At 43.8% G+C, this 23,081-nt stretch overlaps 1 pseudogene; it reads left to right on the forward strand.

Moving 5' to 3' along the window:
- Window positions 1-12,299: 12,299 nt before the first annotated feature.
- LOC139083203 (very long chain fatty acid elongase 2 pseudogene) lies at window positions 12,300-21,234 on the forward strand (annotated as a pseudogene).
- Window positions 21,235-23,081: the final 1,847 nt, after the last annotated feature.

Here is a 23,081-nt window from a genome sequence, read left to right on the forward strand (position 1 = left end):
GACAAACAAAGTCAGAGATGCCAATGGGTGTGTTGCACATGAAGTCAGAGACACCAGGGGAAGTGTGACACATGAAGTCAGAGATTCCAGGGGAAGTGTTAATCACGAAGTGAGAGATCCCATCGGGGAGTATTAAGTATGAAGTTAAACACACCACAGGGAGTGTTATAATCGAAGTCAGAGAGACCAGGGGAGTGTTACACACGAAGTCAAAAGCCACATGTAGTGTTACACAGGAATTCAGAGATGAAAAGGGCACCATTACACGGCAAGTCAGAGACACTATGCACGAAGCCCATCATACCATGGGGTGTGTGACACACGAAGACAGAGAACACATGTGAAGTGTGAAACAGGAAGTCAAGGATGCCATGGGGAGTGTAACACACACAAAGTCAGAGATGCCAAGGGAAGTGTGACACATGAAGTCACAGATGTCAAGTGGAGTGTCACACACAAATTCAGAGAAGAAAAGGGGTGTGTTACACATGATGTCACAGACGCCAGGGGGTGTTAGACACATGAAGTCAGGGACACATGAAGTCAGAGAAGCAACGGGGAGTGTGACACATGACATCAGAGATGCCAGGGGGAGTGTGACTCACGAAGTCAGAGATGGCACAGTGAGTGTGACACCTGAAGTCTGAGATGCAAGGGGGTGTGTGACACACGAATTCAGAAATGCCAGGGGGAGTGTTACACACAAACTCAGAGACACAAGGCAGAGTGTTACACACGAAGTCAGAGATGCCAAGGGAGTTGAGATACATGAAATCAGAGACACCTGGGGAAGTGTGAAGCACGATATCTGAGGAGCCATGGGGAGTGTTACACACAAAGACAGAGAAGCCAGGGGGAGTGTGATACTTGAAGTTGGAGACGCCATGCAGATTTTGAGACACAAAGTCAGAGACACCATGGTGAGTGTTACAAAGGAAGTCAGAGATGCCAGGGGGAATATGACACATGGATTTAGTGATGCCAGGGGTAGTGTGACACACAAAGTCAGAGACGATAGGTGGAATGTTTTGCAAGAAGACAGAGATGACATTGGGAGTGTGATATGATGTCAGAGATGACAGGTGCAGTCCAACACACGAAGTGTGAGATCACAGGGGGAGTGTTACACGTGAAGTCAGAGATGCCAGAGGAAGTGCTACACACGATGTCAGAGACACCAGGGGGAGTGTTACATGTGATGTCAGAGACACCAGGGGGTGTTACACACAAAATCACAGACAAGATGAGGAGAGTTACACATCAAGCCAGAGATGTGATGAGGTGTGTTACATACAAAGTCAGCAATGCCAGTGGGATTGTTACACAGAAAGTCACAGACAAGAGAGGGAGTGTTATACACGATGACAGAGACAATATCAGGAGAATGACACACGAAGTCAGAGATGTGACCAGGAGTATTACGCACACAGTCAAAGACTCCTGGTGGAGTGTTACACGTGAAGTCCGAGATGCCATGAGAAGTGTGACACTAGAATTAAAAATATCCTGGGCGAGTGTCAGACACGAAGTCATAGACCCCAAGGGGAGTGTAATGCATGAAATGGGAGATCTAGTGTGAGTGTTTCGCATGAAGTCAGAGACACCACAGAAGAGTGTTACACACGAAGTCACAGATGTCAGGGGGAGTGTGACAAAGAAAGACAGAGACATGAGTGGAGGTGTTACACATGAGGCAGAGACCCTATGGATTGTGTGACACACCAAGTCAGAGAAACCACGTGGATTATTATACACATAGTCAGAGACACTATCGGGAATGTTACACATGGAGTCAGAGACACCACAGGGAGTGCTACACACAAAGTCACAGACATCAAGGGGGTGTGTTACACAAGAAGTCACAGACACCAGGGTGAGTGTTTTGCAAGAAATCAGGGACTCCAGGAGTAGTTTATGCACAAAGTCACAGACACCAGGAGAAGTGTAACGAACTAAGTAAAAAACACAAGGAGGAGTGTTACACATGATGTTAGAGAGACCAGTGGGAGTGTTATGCATGAAGTCAGAGATGACACGGGTAGGGTTACATATGACGTCAAAGACAAGAGGAGGGTGTTACACAAAGTCCATGGCATCACAGCGTTTCTAAAAGCCGAAGTCAGAAACGCCACGTGGAGTGTTATACACGAATTCAGTGGGGGAGTGTTACACACGAAGTCAAAGATGCCAAGGGGTGTGCGACACACGAAGTCAGAGACGCAGTAGCAGTGTGATACATGTAGTTTGAGCCTACAGGAGGAGTGTGACACACAATCTCAGAGACACTGTGGTGAGTGTTACACATGGGGTCAGAGATGCAAGGGGGAGTGTGACACAAATTCAGAAATGGGGAGTGTGACACATGAAGTGATAGAAGCTATGTTGAGTGTGACACATGAAGACAGAGACACCAGATGGAGTGTGACACATGATGTCAGAGACGCCAGGGGCAGTGTTACACAGGAAGCCAGAGACATCAAGGAGTGTGTTACAGACGAAGTCAGAGACACCATGGGGAGTGTGACATATGAACTTAAAGGTGACACAGGGAGTATTACAAAGTCAGACACGCCAGAGGGTGTGTGACATACTAAGTTAGAGATGCCAGGTGGATTGTGACACATGAATTCAGAGACACAATTGTGAGTGTTACACATTAAGTCAGAGATGCCATGTTGATTATTACACACGAAGTCCGAGACACCACGAGAGAGTGTTACACATGAAGGAAGAAATGCCACGTGGACTTTTACACATGAAGTCAGAGATGCCAGGGTGAGTGTGACACACGAAGTCACAAATGCCAGGGAGAGTGTGACAAACAAAGTCTGAGATGCCAGAGGGACTTTGACACATGAATTCAGAGACGCCAGGTGGAGTGTTACAGATGAAGTCAGACGTGGCAGGAGAGTGTTACACAGGAGCTCAGAGACACCAGGTGGATTGTTCCACATGAAATCTAAGATGCTAGGGGGAGTGCGATACATGAAGTCAGAGACGCCATGTGGAGTATGACACACATTGTCTGAGACACCACGGAGTAGTGTTACAAATGAAGACAGAAATGCCATGTGGAGTGTTATACATAAAGTCAGAGACACCAGGGGGAGTGTTACACACAAAGTCACAGATGCCGTGTGGAGTGTTTCACACGACATCAGTGATGCCACAGAGAAAGGGAAACACGAATTCAAAGACGTCAGGGAAAGTGTGACACATGAAGTCAGAGACAGCACAGGGAAGTGTTACACACGGAGTCAGGGACAAAAGCGGAAGTGTTACTCATAAAGTCAGAGATGCCATGGGGAGTGATACACACAGAGTCAGAGACACCAAGTAGAGTGTGACACCCTAAATCAGAGATGACAGGGGGATAGTGACGCATGAAGTCAGAGACGTGAGGAGGAGTGTTACACATGAAGTAAAAAACATCAGTTTTTTTAAAACCAGCAGTGGTTTTTTAAACCAGCAGTTTAGTTACACATGAATTTAGAGACGACAGGGAGAGGGTGACACACGAAGTTAGAGAGGCCACAGGGGTGTGTTATGCACGAAAACAACAATACCAGGTGGAGTGCTCCACACCAAGTCAGAGACGCCAGAGGGAATGTGAAAAACGAAGTCACTGGTGCCGGGGGGAGTGTGATGCACGAAGTCAGAGACACCAGTGAGAGTGTTATACACGAAGTCAGAGACGCCATTTGGAGTGTTACACACAAAGCTGTAGATGGCAGGGGGAGTGTCACCCAGATACTCAGAGACACAAATGGGAATGTGACACACAAAGTCTTGGATGCCACAGGGAGTGTTGCACATGAAGTCAGAGATGCCATGTGGTTGTGTTATGCACAATGTTGAAGACAAAAGGAGGAGTGTTACACACAAAGTCAAAGAGACCAGGAGGAGTGTGATCCACGAATTCAGAGATGACAAGGGGAGTGTTACACACGAAGACAGCAATGACAAGGGTAGTGTTACCTACAAAGTCAGAGATGAGAAGGGAATGTGAAACACAAAGTCACAGACTCCATGCGGTGAGTTACACACAAAGTCAGAGATGCCTGGGGGAGTGTGACACACAAAATCAGAGACCACAAGTGAAGTGGGAAACACCAAGTCACAGATGCCATGGGGAGTGTGACAAACGAAGCAGAGATACCATGGGAACTGTTACACATGAATTCAGAGACGCCACGGTGAGTATGACACATGAGGTCAGAGATGCCAAGGGGAGTGTTACACATGAAATCCGAGATGCCAGGGGAAGTGTGAGACATGAACTCAGAGAGCAAGGGGAAGTGTGACACAGGAAATCAGAGATGCCAGGTGGAGTGTGACACACAAAGACAGAAACAACAGGGGGATTGCTATGCACGAAGTCAGAGATGACAGGAGGACTATGAAACACAAGGTCAGGGACGCCATGGAGAGTGTAACACATGATGTCAGAGAACCCAGGGGCAGTGATACACATGAAGTCAGAGACGAGAGGGAAGTGTGACACACAAATTCAGAGATGCCACTGGGGAGAGTTAGACATGAATTCAGAGATGCCACATTGAGCATTACACATGAAGTAAGAGAGAGAAGGTGGGGAGTGTTACACACGAAGCGAGAGACACCAAGGAGAGTGTTACACACGAACATGAGATGACAGGTTGAGTGTGACACACAAAGTCAGAGATGCCAGGGGTAGTGGGACACACAAAGTCAGAGACGACAGGCCTATTATTATGCATGAAGTCCGAGGTGAGAGGACTAGTGTGAAACACCAAATCAGAGATGCCATAGGGAGTGTGACACACAAAGTCAGAGATGACAGTTGGAGTGTTACATACAAAGTCAGAGAAGACTGGGGGAGTGTGACACACGCAGTGAGAGATGACAGGCTAAGTGTGACACACAAAGTCAGAGACTCCAGGGTGACTGTTAGACATGAAGTCAAATACACCGGGGTGGAGGGGGAGAGTGACACACGAATTCAGAGGTGCAATGGGGAGTGTTAAACACAAAGTCAGAGACGCCATGGGGGAGTGTTACACACGAAGTCAGAGACACGAGTAGGAGTGTTACAAACAAAGTTAGAGATGCCGGGGGGAGTGTGATGCATGAAATCAGAGACACCAGGGGGAGTGTGACACACAAAGTTAGAAACTACAGGGGGAGTGTTACAAAGGAAGTCAGAGACACCAGTGGGAATGTTATGAATGCACTCAAAGACATACGGTGGAATGTTACACACAAAGCCAAACACATCAGGAGAAGTGTTACCCATGATGTCAGAGAGACAAGGAGGAGTGTTATGCACAGAGTCACAGATACCATGGGGAGTGTTATGAAGGAAGTCAGTGACACAATGGGATGTGTGACACACGAAGTCAGAGATGACAGGTGGAGTGTTATGAAGTCAAACACAAGAGGTGTCATGTTACACATGAAGTCAGAGACAACAGTGGGAGTGTGACACAAGAATTTAGAGACATCACAGGGGAGTGTTACACATGAATTCAGAGACAACAGGGGGTCTGTTGCACACAAAGTCAGAGACACCAGGATGTGTGTTATACGTGAATCAGAGGTGCAACAAGGAGTGTTACACACGAAGTCAGAGACACTAGGTGGAGCTTTACACATGAAATCAGAGGCACCAGGGGTAGGGTGACACACAATGTCAGAGACGCCAAGGGGAGAGTTGTACAAAAAGTAAGAGACAACACGGGCAGTGTTACACAGAACGTCAGAGATGGCACAGGGAGTGAGACACACAAAGATGGAGAGGACACGGAGAAGCATGAAACAAGAAGTCAGAGACGACGGGGGTAGTGTTACTCAAGAAGAATGAGTCGCCACAGGGGGTGTTACACACAGAGTCAGAGACAGAAATTGGAGTGTGACACAAGAAGTCAGTGACAACAGGATGAGAGTAACTCATGAAGTCAGAGATGTGTGGGGGATTGTGACACACAAAGAGAGAGACAAAATGGTAAGTGTGACACACGAAGTCAGAGACACCAAAAGTATTACACACGAAGTCAGACATGACAGGGTGAGTGTGACACAGGAAGTCAGAGATGCCATGGGGGAGTGTTACACATGAACTCAGAGACACCATTGAGATTGTTACAGACAAAGTCTGATACTCCAGGCGGAGTGTGACACATGAAGTCAAAGAGGCCACGGGGATTCTGACACACAATGTCAGAGACACCAGGGGAGTGTTATACACAAAGTCAGAAACGCCAAGGGGAGTGTTACACACGAAGTTATAGATGGCAGAAGGAATGTGACATATGAGCCCAGGGACACAAGGCAGTGTGTGACAACAAACTCAGAGACGCCACAGGGAGTGTGATACACCAACTCATGGTTGCCAGGCAGAGTGTGACACCTGAAGTCAGAGAGGCCATGGTGACTGTTTGACATGAATTCTGAGATGCCAGGTGGAGTGTTACAAACGAGTCAAAGACACCAGGGGAAGTGTGACACATGAAATCAAAGATACGAGCAGGAGAGTAACACATGAATCAAATACAACATGAGTGTGACACACGAACTCAGAAAGCCCATGAGGAGTGATACACATGGAGTCATTGATGCCAGGGGGTGTGTTACACAAGAAATCAGAGAACCCCATGGAAGCTTAGACACAAACTCAGAGTTGCCAGTGGGAGCATTACAAATGAAGTTAGAGACACCAGGGGGACTGTCACACACGAAGAAAGAAAGGTCACGTGGAGTGTTACACACAAAGTGAAGACACCAGGAGAGTTTTACACATGGAATCAAAAATGCCACACGGTGTGTTACAAATGAAGTCTGTGACACAAGGGGGAGTGTGACACACGAAGTCAAAGATGCCAGGTAGAGTTTGACATATGAAGTCAGAGACAACAAGGGGCGTGTAACACACAAACTCAGAGAAACAATGAGGAGTGTGACACACGAAGTCAAAGATGACAGGGTGAGTGTGATGCACTAACTCAAAGACACTATGGAGTGTGACACATGAAGTCAGAGATGTCACTGGGTGTGCTACACATGAAGTCAGATACAACAGTTGCCAAGTGCGATACACAAAGTCAGGGATGCCAGGCATTGTGACACATGAATTCAGAGACATCACGGGGAATGTTACACAAGAAACCGGAGATGCCAGGGGGAGTGTGACACAAGTCAGGAAACCCAGGGCTAGTGTTACACAGGAAGTCAGAGACACCCAGGAGTGTGTTACACACAAAGTCAGAGACACCATGGGGAGTGTTAGAAACGAAGTGAAAGACACCAGTGGGATTGTTAGGCATGAAATTAAAGACACAAGGTGGAGTGTTACACATGAAGTCAGACACGCCAGGGAGAGAGGTACACACGAAGTCAGAGACAACAGGGGGACCATTACATACTAAGCCAGAGAAGCCACAGGGGAGTGTTATCCACGAAGTCAAAGACATCAGGGTCAGAGTGACGAACAGAGTCAGAGACGACAGGTGGTTTGCGGCACACAATGTCAGTGAGGCCAGGGTGAGTGTGACTCATGAAGTGAGAGACCCCAAGGGGAATATTACATACGATGTTAAACACACTAGGGAGAGTGTTACTCACAAAGTCAGTGATGCCAGGATGACTGTGAAACACGAAGGCAAAGATGCCATGGGATGTGTGACACACGAAGTCAGAGACAGCACATGGAGTGCTACACACGAAGCCAGAAACAAGAGAGGGTGTGTTACACACAGAGTCCAAGACAGCAGGGGCTTAGTGACACAGGAATTCAGAGCCAACAGGGGGAGTGTGACATGAAGTTAGAGAGGTCGGGGGGGTGGGGTATTATGCACAAAAACAACGATACCAGGGCGAGTGTTATGCAACAAGTCAGAGATGACTGGGGGTGTGTGAAACACAAAGTCACAGACCCCAGAATGTGATACATGATGCCAGAGACACCAATGGGAGCGTTATACACGAATTCAGAGATGGCAGTGGGAGTGTTACACACTAAATTATAGATGGCAGGGGGACTGTGACACACATACTCAGAGATGAAAATGGAAGTGTGACACACAAACTCATAGAGGCCATGGAGTGAGATACACATGAAGTCATACACACCAGGAGGAGTGTGAAACACGACGTAAGGGACACCAGGCAGATTGTGACACACGAATTCAGAGATGCCATGGGGAGTGTTGCACATGAAGTCAGATACACCAGATTGAGTGCAACACATAAAGTCACAGATGCCACGTGGAGCATGACACACAAAATCAGAGCTACCATGTTGACTTTTACACATGACGTCAGAGATGCCAGGTGGAGTTTATACACAAACTCAGAAACACAATGTGGATTATTACACACAATGTCTGAGACGCAAGGGGGTGTGTGACACATGAAATCAGAAACAGCAGGGGTAGTGTTACACAGGAAGTCAGAGACACCAAGGTGTGTGTGACAGACAGAGACGCCACATGCAGTGTGACACACAAAGTGAGAGATGCCAGGGGAAGTGTGAAACATGAAGTCAGAGGTACCATGGTGAGTGTTACCCTCAAAGTCAGAGACGCCAGAGGAAGTGTGACACACAAAGTCAGAGATACCCCTGTGAGTGTTACACTCGAAGTGAGAGAAGCTGGGGTTGCCTGACACACAAAATGAGACACACCAGTGTGAGTGTCATACAAGAAGTCCAAGACACCATATGGGAGCATTCAAAGGCAGAAACATCACATGGAGTGTTACACACAATGTCACAGGCACCAGTTGGAGTGTTACACGTGAACTCTGAGACAACACGGGGAGTGTTACACAAGAAGCCTGAGACTCCAGGGCAACTGTGACACACGAAGTCAGAAACACAAGGCATAGAGTTACACAGGAAGTCAGAGACACCAGGGAGTGTGTGACACAGGAAGTAAGAGATACAAGGGGAAGATTGACACATGAAGTCAGAGGCACCATGGGGAGTGTCACACACAAATTCAGAGATGCTAAGGGAAGTGTGAAACAAGAAGTTAGAGACACCAGGTGGATTGTGACATAAAGTCAGAGATGCCACAGTGAATGTCACACACAAAGTCAGAGACACCACAGGGGAGTGTTATACACGATGGAATAAACGCCACATGGAGTGTTACACACAAAGTTAGAGATGACAAGGGGAGTGTTACACACTAAGTCTGAGACACTAGGGGGTGTGTGACACACAAAGTCAGTAATGCCAGAGGTAGTGTTACACAGAAAGTCAGAGACACCAGGGTGTGTGTGACACATGAAGTCAGAGATGCCACAGGGAGTGTGACCCATGAAGTCAGAGAGGCCAGGGGAATTGTGAAGAATGAAGTCAGAGACACCAGGGGGGCTGTGACACCTGAAGGAAGTACGCCATGGGGAAGGTTAAACATGAAGTCAGACACACCACAGGGACTGTGATACATGAAGTCAGGGACGCCTGGCAAAGTGTGACACAGGAATTCAGACACACAATGGAGAGCGTTACACACAAAGTCATAGATGCCAGAGGGAGTGTAACACACAACGTCAGAGACAACAGGAGGAGTGTTACACATGAAATCAGAGATGACATGGTGAGTTTGATACACCAATTCAGACATGCCACGTAGGAGAATGAAACACTAATTCAGACATGCCATGTTGGGCGTTACACATGAAGTCAGAGACGGCAGGGGGATTGTTACAGGAATTCAGAGACATCAAGTGAAGTGTTACATACAAAGTCAAAGACACCAGGGGGAGTGTTACACACGGTGTCAGAAATGCAACGTGGTGTGTTACACACGAAATCTGTAAGGCAAGTGGGAGTGTGACACACAAAGTCAAAAACAGCGGCAGGAGAGTGAACCATGAAGTCAGAGACAACAGTGGGGTGTGACACACAAATTCACAGATGACAAGGGGACGTGTTACCCACGAAGTCAAAGACACCAGGGGGTGTGTTACACATCATGTGAGAGACAACAGGGTTATTGTATTGCATGATAACACAGACAACCTCAGGAGTGTTACACACAAAGTCAGAGACGACATTTGGGGTGTGACACAAGAAGTCAGAACACTACAAGGAGTTTTATGCACAAAGACAGAGATACCACATGGAGTGTTACACATGAACACCATGTGTAACATAGTCATACGTTACATATGTAACATCATAGACACCAGGGGGAGAGTTACTAAGTCTGAGACACTAGGGGGAGTGTTACACACAAAGTCGAAGAGGCCATGTGGAGTGTTACACATGACGTCAGAGACACCAGGCAGACTGTGACAAAGAATTCAGAGATGAATGGGGGAGTGTTATGCACATAGCCAGAGACAGTACAGGTTAGTATTACACACAAAGTCAGAAAGCCCGGGGATAGTGTAACACAGGAAGTCAGAAACGCCACAGGTAGTGTGATACATGAAGTTGGAGACAACAGGTCGTGTGTGACACTCGAAGTCAGAGATGCCATGGAAGATGTTACATATGATGTCAGAGACACCAGGGGGAGTGTGATGCACAAACTCAGAGAAACAATGGGGAGTGTGACCACAAAGTCAGAGAAGCCATAGGGTGTGTTACACATGAAGTCAGAGATTCCACATGTAATGTTATCCAGAAGTCATAGATGACATGGGGAGTGTGACACAGGAAGTCAGAGATGCCAGGGGGAGAGTTACACAAGAAGCCAGAGATGACAGGTGGAGTGTTACACACAACATGAGAGATGCCACAGGGAGTGTGACATGTGAAGTTAGTGACACCACAGGGAAGTGTTACACACGGAGTCAGAGACGACAGGGGGAGTGATATGCACGAAGTCAGAGACACCACGGGGAGTGTTACACACAGATTCTGAGACACCAGGTAGAGTGTGACACACAAAATCAGAGCAGACAGGGAGATTGTGACCCACAAAGTCAGAGACATGATGGGGAGTGTTACATATGAAGTCAAAGATATCAGGGGGTTAGTAAAACACGAATTCAGAGATGACAGGGGGAGTGTGACACACAAAGTTATAGAGGCCAGGGGGTGTGTTATTCATGAAAACGATACCAGGGGGAGTGTTATGCACAAAGTCAGAGACGACATGGGGAGTATGAAACATGAAGTCACAGATGCCAAGGGGATTGTGACTCACAAGGTCAGACCCATAGGTGAGGTGTGAAACACGAAGTTGAGACACCATGGGGAGTGTGATACATGAGCTCAGACTCACCAGGGGGATTGTTACACATGAAGTCTGAGACCCCAGGGGAGTGTGACGCACAAAGTCAGAAACGCCGTGGGCATGTTGACACACGAAGTCAGTGACACTAGGGGGAGAGTTACACATGAAGTCAGAGACAACAGGCAGTGTGTTACACACCATCAGAGATGCCACAAGGAGTGTGACACAGCAAGTCAGACACACCACAGCAACCCAAAACACAGATCCTCACACTGGCACATGCACCTGTGAACAGAAGCTGCAGGGCAGACACAGAACTCACAGCTTAGCCCCTGCCCACCCCCCCCCCAGCCCAGCAGTGGTGGGTGGCACACACACCCTGAGGATTTAGGACACAGAATGGAGTTGGTGACCCAGCTCCCTCCCCCAGCAGCAGCTAATCCATAATGCAGAACTGGCACATGTGCCTGTGAACAAAGCCTGCAGAGACAGACACAGCACTGCCCCTGCCCCCCCTTCCCGCCCCCAGCAGATCCAGCACACTGTGCCTGCTAACAGAAACTGTAAGAGAAGACACGGCACTTGCAGCTTAGCCCCTGCACCACCCCCGCATTGGCGGGTGGCACACATGTCCTTAGGATTCGGGACCCAGAGCAGAGCCAGTCACCCAGTCCCCTCCCCCTCCCACAGCAGTGGCCCAGTCCTTCCAACAGTGGGGACAATATACAACATGTGAATTTTCCCAGGTAGGGCAGGGCATGCTCACTTGAGTTTTCAAAACACATCTACCCATGCCAGTGACCAGAGGCTGCATGAACAAGAAGCAAAGACAATCACTCTCTGCTTAGCCCCTGCCCACTCCAGAGATGGCAAGTGGAAAATTTGACCTGAGGCTTCCGGAACCCCAGCAGAACCCATGGCCAAACTTCCAGTGGCAACACCGTCAACATCAGGTCTGCCAGCAGCAGGGGCTGCATACAAGTCCCCCCAGCAGCAACAGCAACACCCATGAACCCAGCACCCCTTGATATCAATCTTTCAGCACTCCCAGAAGCAGTGTAGCCATCAACCCTAGACAACCCAAAAGTAGCAGCACAGGTGGTGCACAGAGCAGCAGCATCCGAGCCCATGGAGAGCCCACAGCCAGTGAAGAACCATGAGACCCAGGTGACCCTGGAAGCAGCAGAGGTGCGTGCAGCCTGATGATCCCAGTGGCGACACCTGAAACTGCAGGGACTTCATAAGTAGCAAGGCACCAGCACCCTCAGAGACACACGAGCAGCACAAGGAGGGGCACTGACAATGCATCTAGCAGAGGCAGTGGAGGGTGGAAAGTACAGGCTCTCAAATACAACCAGAAGCAGCTCAGAACCAAAGTAACCAAAGCCTTACCCAAGTAAGAAAGGTGGTTACACAAATGCACCAGCAGAGGAGCAACTCAGGAAGTACGTTGAAGAACTACAGTAACATGGCAGAACAGAAAGAGAATGACAACTCTCCAGAAACCCACTTGAAGTCACAGAAGATTAAAATCTAACTGACAGAGAATTCAAAATGGCTGTCATGAAGAAAATCAACGAGTTACAAGAAAACTCAGAAGACAATTCAATGAGCTCAGGAAAAAAATTAATGAACAGAAGGAGCACTTCACCAAAGAGATTGAAACTCTAAAAAAGAACCAAACAGAAATTCTGGAGCTGGAGACCACAATGAATGAGACAAAAAATAAAGTAGAAAGCACTGAAAATAAAGATGACCATATGGAACAGAGTATTAGCAAGCTGAAAGATAGAAACCTAGACATGATTCAGGTGGAAGAGGAGAGAAAAATAAGATTTTTTAAAAATGAAATTCTATGAGAAATCTCCAACTCAATTAGGAAAAGCAACATAAGGACAAGGGTATCCCAGAAGGAAAAGAGAGGGGCAAAGGAGTAGAGAGCTTATTTACAGAAATAATAGCTGAGAACTTCCCAAACCTGGGGAAGGAACTGGATATACAATTATGTGAAGCTAATAGAACACCTAATTATCTCGACACAAAAAGATCTTCTCCAAGGCATATAATATTAAAACAATCAAAATTCAGTGACGAAGAAAGAATATTAAGTGTAGTCAGAGAGAAGAAAATAACTTACAAAGGAATTCCCATCAGGCTTTCAATGAATTTCTAAGCAGAAACCCTACAGCCTGGGAGAGAGTGCAATGCTGTATTCAAAACACTGAAAGATAAAAACTGTCAGCCAAGAATACTCTATCCAGAAAAGTTATCCTTCAAATATGAAATAAAAGCTTTCCCAAACAAAATCTGAGAGGGTTCATTGCCAGTAAACCTGCCTTACCAGAAATGTTGAAAGGAGACCTCCTACCTGAAACAAAAAGGCAAAGGTTTATAAAGCTTGAGCAAGGTAACAAGTAGACAGACAGAAGCAGAAAATTGCAACTCTATATCAGAATAGGTTAGTAAACACTTAATTATAACACAGAGACTAAAGGGAAAGAAAGCATTAAAAATAACTATAACCAGGGCTGGCCCCGTGGCCTAGTGGTTAAGTTCGCGTGCTCTGCTGCAGGTGGCCCAGTGTTTAGTTGGTTCGAATCCTGGGCGTGGACATGGCACTGCTCATCAAACCACACTGAGGCAGCATCCCACATGCCACAACCAGAAGGACCCACAAAGAAGAATATACAGCTATGTACTGGGGGGCTTTGGGGAGAAAAAGGAAAAAAAATAAAAAATCTTTAAAAAAAATAACTATAACCACTTCAATTTGGGCACAAATTCACAAGACAAAAAGGATAATTAGTGACAACAAAAACTTAGGAGCGGAAAAAGGACGGAACCTGCATGGGCTAATGGAGATAAGATGCTATCAGCAACAAAAGGACTATCTCATCTATGAGATCTTTTATACAAACCTCAAGGTAATCAAAAATCAAAAACTCAGAGCAGAGTCACAAATGATAAATAAAGAGAAAACTGAGGAAAACATCACAGAAAACCATAAAACTGAAATGGCAGACAGAAATACAAGGAAAAAGAAACAGTGGAAATATAGGACAACCAAAAAGCAAGATATAAAAGGGCAGTATTAAGCCCTCATAGATCAATAATCATCCCAAACATAAATGGATTAAATTCACCAGTCAAAAGACACAGAGTAGCTAGATGGAATAAAAAACAAGATCCAACAATATACTTCCTCCAGGAGATACATCTCAACTCTAAAGAGAAACATAGGCTCAGAGTGAAAGTAAGGAAGATGGTACCCCAACCAAATGGCGACCCAAAGAAACTGGTTACAGCCATACATATAGCAGACAAAACAGACTTCAAGACAAAAATGATAACAAGAGACAAAGATGGACAATACATAATTATAAAATGGACATTCCTCCAAGAAGACATAACACTTATTATTATATATGCACATAACATAGGAGCACCAAAGTATATAAAGCAACTATTAACAGACCTAAAGGGAGAAATTCACCACAACATAGTATCAGTACAGTACTTTAATACCCCACTTACATCAATGGATAGATCATCCAAACAAAAAGTCAACAAGGAAACATTGGCCTTAAATGAAACACTAGAACCAGATGCACTTAATAGATATACAGAGAGAAGATTCCATACAAAAGCAGCAGAATACACATTCTTCTAAAGTGCACATAAAACATTCTCAATAATAGACCATATGATGGGAAGCAAAAGTTCATATTGAGCATCTTTTCTGACCACATGATATGAAAGTAGAAATCAACTACAAAAAGAAAGCTGGAAAAGTCACGAGTATGTGGAGTCTAAACAACATGCTACTGAACAAGTATTGGATCACAGGAAAATCAAAAAAATGCCTTGAGACAAATGAAAATGAAAACACAACATGCCAAAATCTATGGGATGCAGCTGAAGTGGTATTAAGAGAGAAGCTTATAGCAATATAGGCCTACCTTAATATATAATAAGAAATCTCAAATAAACAATCAATCTAACACTACATCTAAAAGAACTAGAAAAAAAGAACAAACGAAATGAAAGTCAGTAAAAGAAAGGAAACAAAAAAATCAGAGCAGACATAAATGAAATAGAGACTAAAAAAACAATAGAAAGGATCAATGAAACTCAGAGCTGGTTCTTTGAAAAGATAAACAAAATTGACAAACCTTTAGCTAGATTCACTAAGAAAAAAGTGAGAAGGCTCAAAAAAATAAAATCAGAAATGAAAGAGGAGTAATTACAACAGATACCACAGAAATGCAAAGGATTATAAGAGAATGCTATGGAAGGCTATAGCCTGTCATCTCAATAGATGCAGAGAAAGCATTTGACAAGATCCAACATCCATTTACTATAAAAACTCTCAATAAAATGGGGATATAAGGAAAGTACCTCAACATAATAAAGGCCATATATGACAAACTCACAGCCAACATCATACTCAATGGGGAAAACTGAAAGCCATCCCTCTGAGAACAGGAACAAGACAAGGATGCCCACTCTCACCATTCTTATTCAACATAGTACTGGAGGTTTTGGCCAGAGCAATTAGGCAAGAAAAAGGAATAAAAGGAATCCAAACTGTCAAGGAAGAAGCAAAACTGTCACTATGTGCTGCAGATGACATGATTCTATATATAGAAAATCCTGAAGAATCCACTAAAAAAAACTATTACAATTAATTAATGAATATAGCAAAATTTCAGGGTACAAAATCAACATACAAAAATTAGTTGCATTTCTATACACTAGCAATTAACTAAGAGAAAGAGAAATCAAGAATACAAGCCCATTTACAATAGTAATCAAAACAGCATGGTAGTGGTAGAAAAACAAACACACAGATCAATGGAACAGAATTGAAAGCCCAGAAATATATCCACACTTCTACAGACAGCTAATTTTCAACAAAGGAGCCAAGACCATACAGTGGAAAAAAGAGAGTCTCTCCAAATAAATAGTATTAGGAAAACTGGACAGCCATATGCAAAAGAATGAAAATAGAGAACTACTTACACCATACTCAAAAAATAACTCAAAATGAATTAAAGACTTGAATGTAAAACCAGAAACCATAAAACTTCTAGAAGAAAATATAGGCAGTATGCTCTTTGACATCAGTCTTAGCAGCACCTTTTTGAATATCATGTCTCCTCAGGCAAGGGAAACAAGAGAAAAAATAAACAAATGAGATTACATCAAACTAAAAATCTCTGCACAAGAAAGGAAACATCAACAAAACGAAAAGACAACTTAGCAATTGAGAGAAGATATTTGCAAATCATATATCTGATAAGGGGTTAATGTCCAAAACATATAAAGAACTCATACAACTCAACACCAACAGCAACAAAAAAAAACGGGCAGAGGATATGAACAGACGTTTTTCCAAAGAGGATGTACAGATGGCCAACAGGCACATGAAAAGATGTTCAACATCACTGATTATTAGGGAAATGCAAATAAAAACTATAATGAGATAGCATCTCACACCCATCAGAATGTCCATTATCAAAAAGACAAGAAATAACAAGTATTAGAGAAGATGTGGAGAGAAAGGAACCCTCATACGACTGCTGGTGGGAATGTAAATTGGTGCAGCCACTATGGAAGACAGTACGGAGATTCCTCAAAAAATTAAAAATAAAAATATATGTCCTATTACTGGATATTCATCCAAAGAATATAAAATCAACAATTCAAAGAGATTTATGCATCCCTATGTTTATCACAGCATTATTCACAATAGCCAAGATGTGGAAGCAACCTAAGTGCCCATTAACTTATGAATGGATAAAGAAGATATGGTATATATATATATATATATATAATGGAATACTACTCAGCCATAAAAAAGATGAAATATTTCCATTTGCAACAACATCAATGGATTCCCAGGATTGTATGCTAAGCGAAATAAGTCAGATAGAAAGAAACAATTACCATATGATTTTGCTCATATGTGGAAAATAAACAAACGCATAGATATGGAGAACAGATTGGTGGTTACTAGAGGGAAAGGGGGTGAGGGAAGGACAAAAGGAGTAAAGAGGCACATGTGTACGGTGACATAAGGCAACTAGACTTTTGATGGTGAACTTTATGCAGTCTATAAAGAAGTCGAAATATAATGATGTACATCTGAAATTTATATACTGTTATAAGCCACTGTGACTTCAATAAAATAATTTTTTAAATAAAAAATAAATTTTTAAGACAACAAATAACAAGTGTTGGCAAGGATATGGAGAAAAGAGAACCCTCATATAACTGTTGGTAGGAATGTAGATTACTTCAGCCACTATGGAAAACAGTACGGAGGGTCCTTAAAAAATTAAAAATAGAACTAGAATGTGATCCAGCATTTTCACTTCTTGATACATTTCCAAAGAAAATTAAAACAGAAGTTTGAAGAGATATATGCACTCCTATGTTTATTGCAGCATTTTTCACAATAAGCAAGATATGGAAACAGCCTAAGTGTCCATCAATTAATGAATGGATAAAGAAGTTGTGGTATACATATACAATGGAATATTATTCAGTCATGAGAAAGAAGGAAATCCTGCCATTCAAGACAACACAGATGGACCTTGAGGGCCTTATGCTGAGTGAGATAAGTCAGACAGAGAAAGATAAATACCGTATGATCTCACTTACATGTGGAATCTAAAATAGCCAGACTCATAAAAATAGAGAGTAGAATGAATGGTGGGTACTGGAGGCTGGGGCTGAGAGAATTGGGGATATGTTGTTTAAGAGTAGAAACTTGGAACAAGTAAATAAATGAGTCCTGGAAAGCTAAATGCACAGCATAGCGATTATAGTGAATAACACTGTGTTATAAAATTTAAAGTTGCTAAGACACTAGATCTTAATTCTTCCCATCATAAAAAAAGAAATGATTATTATGTGACATGACAGAGGTGCTATCTAACACCAAGGTGGGAATCACATTGCAATATATAAATGTATCAAATCAACATATTGTACGCCTTAAACTTATACAATGTTATATGTCAATAATGTTTCAATTAAAAAAAGAATAAAGTAAAGAACATAGTCCTTCCACAGGAAATGGTGCCCTTAACGTGTCTTCATCCTTCCAGTCCTCCCCAGTGTGGGTGTGGACGTGACAATACTGTATTACCTGTGTGTTCAGCATGTATGTGTGCATGTGTGTGTCAGGTGGGGAGGGCTACAGGCATGAGCTCTTCTGTAACCTGATGTCTCCACACATGAACACTGGTCAGGCCAATCAGTCCTCTTCCTGTTGCACATTTTCAGCGGCTGCCTATCATAATTAACTTAGAAGTCCCTGCTATTGAACATTGGGCAATTTCCAATTTTCACTCCCACAGTTGTGCCAAAGGAAACGTTTGCATTCATAAAACTCTATTTTTTTATAACAGATCCCTAGAAATAAAATTTCTGGGTCCAATATACCCATGTTTTAAGGTATTGGTAACAGTTTCCAATGTCAAAATTCTCCTTGTCAGTGGGGCTGAAACCCTAGGGAGAGAAACAGTCTCAGTACCCAGAAGTGAACCCAAGAGCCTGGAAGGCCCCGTCCCAATCTCTCCTGCTTCAGAATCTGGGCTGTGCCTTGGGAGCCAATCAGCCTCTCTCTGCCATCCAGGACAGAAGAGGGTGCAGGCCACACGCCTCCGGCCTGCTCACTCTACCTTCAAGCGTGGAGTTCTCTCCTCTCAGTCAGGAAAGCACATCTAAGGTCCGTGAGTCACAGGGAGAACCTCGGCTGTGTCTGATCCAGATGAACTTCTCAGTCACAATGGCAGCGGCAGGAACCGCTGGAGCTTGAGTAAGGAGAGGAGCTTTTATAGCGTTTGTTAGGTTGCCAGCAGAAGCTGTGGGAAGGTCAGAGCATCAGAGTGGGGACTTTGGAGCTGTGCACAGCCCCCAAAACACACCTCAGCTTCCTCCGGCAGGCACCCCCGGCTCCCACCTCTGCGCCCACATAACAGGCACACCGGCTTCTGCATGGGAGGAAACTTTGCCTCACACCCAAGACTAAAGTGGAGAGGAGGGGAGGGAGCCTTTGTCTTCTTCACAGTTCATGTGGAAGTCCACCTGATCTGAGGCTATCAGGTGAGACCACAGTCTGCCTCTTCCTTGCCTAGCAATAGAGCCCCTCCAATCCATCAGTCCTCTGGAGGAGGAAACTAACCAGACACTCCCTGGAGGAAGAGAGAGAAGCCCCTAATTGAACTGGGGAGCAGCAGGTAAGAGTGGAGATCACCAAGGATCACAATGAAGGGCTGCCTTGTGTTGGTGGCAGTGCTGCTTAATGGTGAGAAACATGCCCTGTGAGGTCAGTCAGACCCAGCGACCTTGGAGAAGTGTTACCATTTGAGCCTGTTTCCTTGTCTGTGAAATGTATTATTAGGAAGACAAGTTAAATGAGACTGCACTTGAAGTGTCGCTGCACATACTCAGAGCTCAACGGCTGCTAGCTCCCGTGCTGAGGACCCAACTAATGGGCCCACACAGAAAGGGAAGCCTGTCCAGGTGGGAAGCACATTCTCAGGTCACTGGTGACACTGAACCACTGTGGCTGTCCGACATGGGTGACAAGAGCTGTCAAAGTGCCTGTCCCCTGTGGCCAAGAGTGTGACTCTGGAATAAGAAGCAAACAGTACTTTCCCATCAATGTCATCAGCAGTGGTGTCCACAGCACTGGAGGAAACTGGACCTGCGACCATGGCCTCCCTGGCAGATTGCTATTATAACCAGATGGGAAGGTCCGGTCTTGGCTGGAGATAATGAAATGCAGATGAGGGAACTAATGATGAAAACACTCCCTTTTTTGAGATCCTGCTATGTGTCAGGTGCTGTGCCAGGCGTTTGGCACAACCACATCTATCAGAAAGGTACTATTGTCAACCCTGTTTTACAGATGAGGAAACTGAGGCCCACAGAAAGAAAGCAACTTGTCCAAGGCCCAGATCTGACTGACTCCAGAGGGGTGGCATTCCCCTTCTCCACCCAGAATCCAAGACTGGCCTGGGTATAGGTGGGAAGGAAGTAGAGGGAGTGCTGTGAATATGCCCAACAGAAAGATGCTGGCATCTCAACAGCCTCCCAGGTTGTTGTGCCTCAGCCACGGCAGATCACGGAGCATCCAGAGATGTTTGATGAGGAAATCAGTGGGGTTTTTTTGCACAATAGTTTGGACCTTGAGATTCTCGAGTAAGAAGATGGTTCATGTTGGACTCTTATCTTCCTACTTTTTCTTACTATAATATATCTGCTTTTAGTATGGCTGAGTAACAAAGGTATCAAGAACAGCTTTGCTTTCTCTCAGAGGTGTCCTCACCCTATAGAATCTCAGAATCACACTCCCCTCCGTATCAATAGATAGATAGATGATGGATGGATGGATGGATGGATGGATGAATGGATGGCTTATTCTCCCCAGTTGGGAGGGAGGCTACAATTTACCATGTCAGAACCTACCAGAGCTGAGGAAGCCAATATCCAAGTGTTGGTGGTACTACTTCTCCAAATCAGTGGAGTTCCTGGACACGATTTTCTTTGTTTTGTGGGGGAAAAAACAGATTACTTTTTATGCTTCTATGTTGAACATCTAGTGGTGTGTTTTCAACTAGATGCCTTGTGGACAAGTTTGTTTGGACCCACACTGAACAGTTTTATCTACATTCTGCACACTCCTGCCATGGCCTTTCTTTGTTTCCATCTATGCACAAGTATCTTTGGTGGCAGGAACATCTCACACAGGTCAACTGGCCCAATTTGTGCTCCAACATGCACATCACGAGTGCTGCCACGAGACCCTGTGACTTTCTCTTCTGTTATGCCATCATTCAGTCTTCTCATAGGCGTAGATTAGTCATTCTATTCTTAAGCTTTTATGGGGAAGTGCACCCAAAAAAGCCAACGAGGCGGATTTGGGAGATTCGCTTGCAGGGAAAAAGTTAAGAATAGTTTTTCCAAAGCCTATTTAACTACAATTAAAGGAGTGATGAGCAAAAAAAAACATACAAATAGAGCAACAGAAAAAGCATATACAGCCTGAATTGCTTATTTTAAAGGAAAGATTGAATTGAAAATTACATGTTTTTTTAGGAGAATTTCCTTTGAGTTTATAAATCATTTGTACCTGGAATTATTAACATATTGCTATTAGGTTAACATTTTAACTAAATGCTTTGGTCAACAGTGAGCTGATGCTGAACTCTGTAGACCTCTGAACTGGTACACCTTCTCCCTTTCTCCCCACACAGACTGAACCCCTCTCCAGAAACTGTCTTTATAACACCTTATACACATACAAAGCTAGGCAGCAGGGAGCATTTTTCTTCACAGCAGGTCATCAAATAAAATGTTAGTTTTGTTCAGACTAAAATGTTTAAACCAAAATGTTATCTTCCAGATACAGTTATATTCTAATTTACCTTAAACATATAACTGCCAGTGCATAAGGTAATCAGTCCATTTGTTCCTTTAGGAATCAACAAAAACAAAATATTAAAATGGGATCATGAATGGAAGATAAAAATCTAAAAAAACTTCTCTCTCTTAAGCCAGATTCTCTCTCTCAGTTTCCCATAACCACTCCTGATTCTAATTTAGTGATATGGTGATGAAATTTATAGGGTTTTTTAATGAAAATTAATTTTTCTAAGATGAAATCATCCTCTGCCAAATGCTCATAACTCAGGGACTTTGGATAGGAGTTGTTCCCCAGTTTTAATTAGGTTTCCTTACTTATGCATATATTCATGTTAGTTATATCCCATGTTAGTTAGTACACAGACAGACACCATGTTCTATATTAAAAGCAATATCTAAATCTGGCTGCTCATTTCCTTTCTGAACAAGGACTGGAGTCTAATTTGCCCTTTTCTTTAGAATGTATATGCCACAAGAATATTATAAATCAGAATTAACAGAGCAATGGGGGCAAAATAGACAAACTTGTCAACTATTTCTGGTGAGCTTACTTGTGAATATGATCCCAAATACCTCCTATTGCTCTTACCAGGTTTTCGAAGTTTTGAAAATAGGAAGAAAAAGACAGAGTAGCCTGGAAGATTCCAACACTGAGGCATGGGCTGTTAATGAGCCATGATGAAAAGTGCCAATTTGGCAAACTTGTCACATCCTTTCCTGCTCAAGGATTGCCATCTCTACTGAGAATCAAGCAGAAAAGCAGACGACAGCATTAATATTTCCTTTTTCCCTAAGCGTTGGAAGATTATTTACTATTAAACTGTACTAAGAATGGACACAGAGACTATTTTCTGATAATTTGATGAAGATTATACCCTATAAAATGAGATTTGACAACTTTGACGTTTTATTCTCTTTCCTACCTATTTCTCTTTAAAATAAGTTTTTAGATCATAATGTTGACCTAAAATGCATAGGCATTTCCTCCAATTCCCCCATGCATCATAGTTTTATTTGGGAGTGACTTCTATCCCTTTTTTGCTATCTTTTTTTTTCTGAGCTCCAGTTTCAAAATTATTTTCCCTGTAAAAATGTACTGCCTTTTCTAATTTTTCACTTATGTAAACCACCCTTCTAAGAATTCTGGCTCACCGTTTGAAAAATGACTTACTGTGGTCTTCAAGGCAGATGAGTGCCCTGTAAGATTAATTTTCTAAATAGTTTTCTAAAACTGACTGGCTCTGGGGTACTTAATCACCACTTCCATCTTGCATCACCTGCTACTGCACTCAATGTGTTGTTCTCTCCCAACAATTCATTTAAAAATAAATGCTAGCTTCCAGTCTAATTGTCACTGCTTCTCCATGACAGAACGCAAATTGGACTAAGGAGAAAATCCCTTGGAGAAACTGGACTCTAGTTCAGTTTGAGGTATCAAGCATAGGCTAAAATCTATTACCAAAGTGCATT

The sequence above is a fragment of the Equus przewalskii genome, chromosome 5 (assembly GCF_037783145.1).
Source record: "Equus przewalskii isolate Varuska chromosome 5, EquPr2, whole genome shotgun sequence".
Taxonomy (NCBI): domain Eukaryota; kingdom Metazoa; phylum Chordata; class Mammalia; order Perissodactyla; family Equidae; genus Equus; species Equus przewalskii.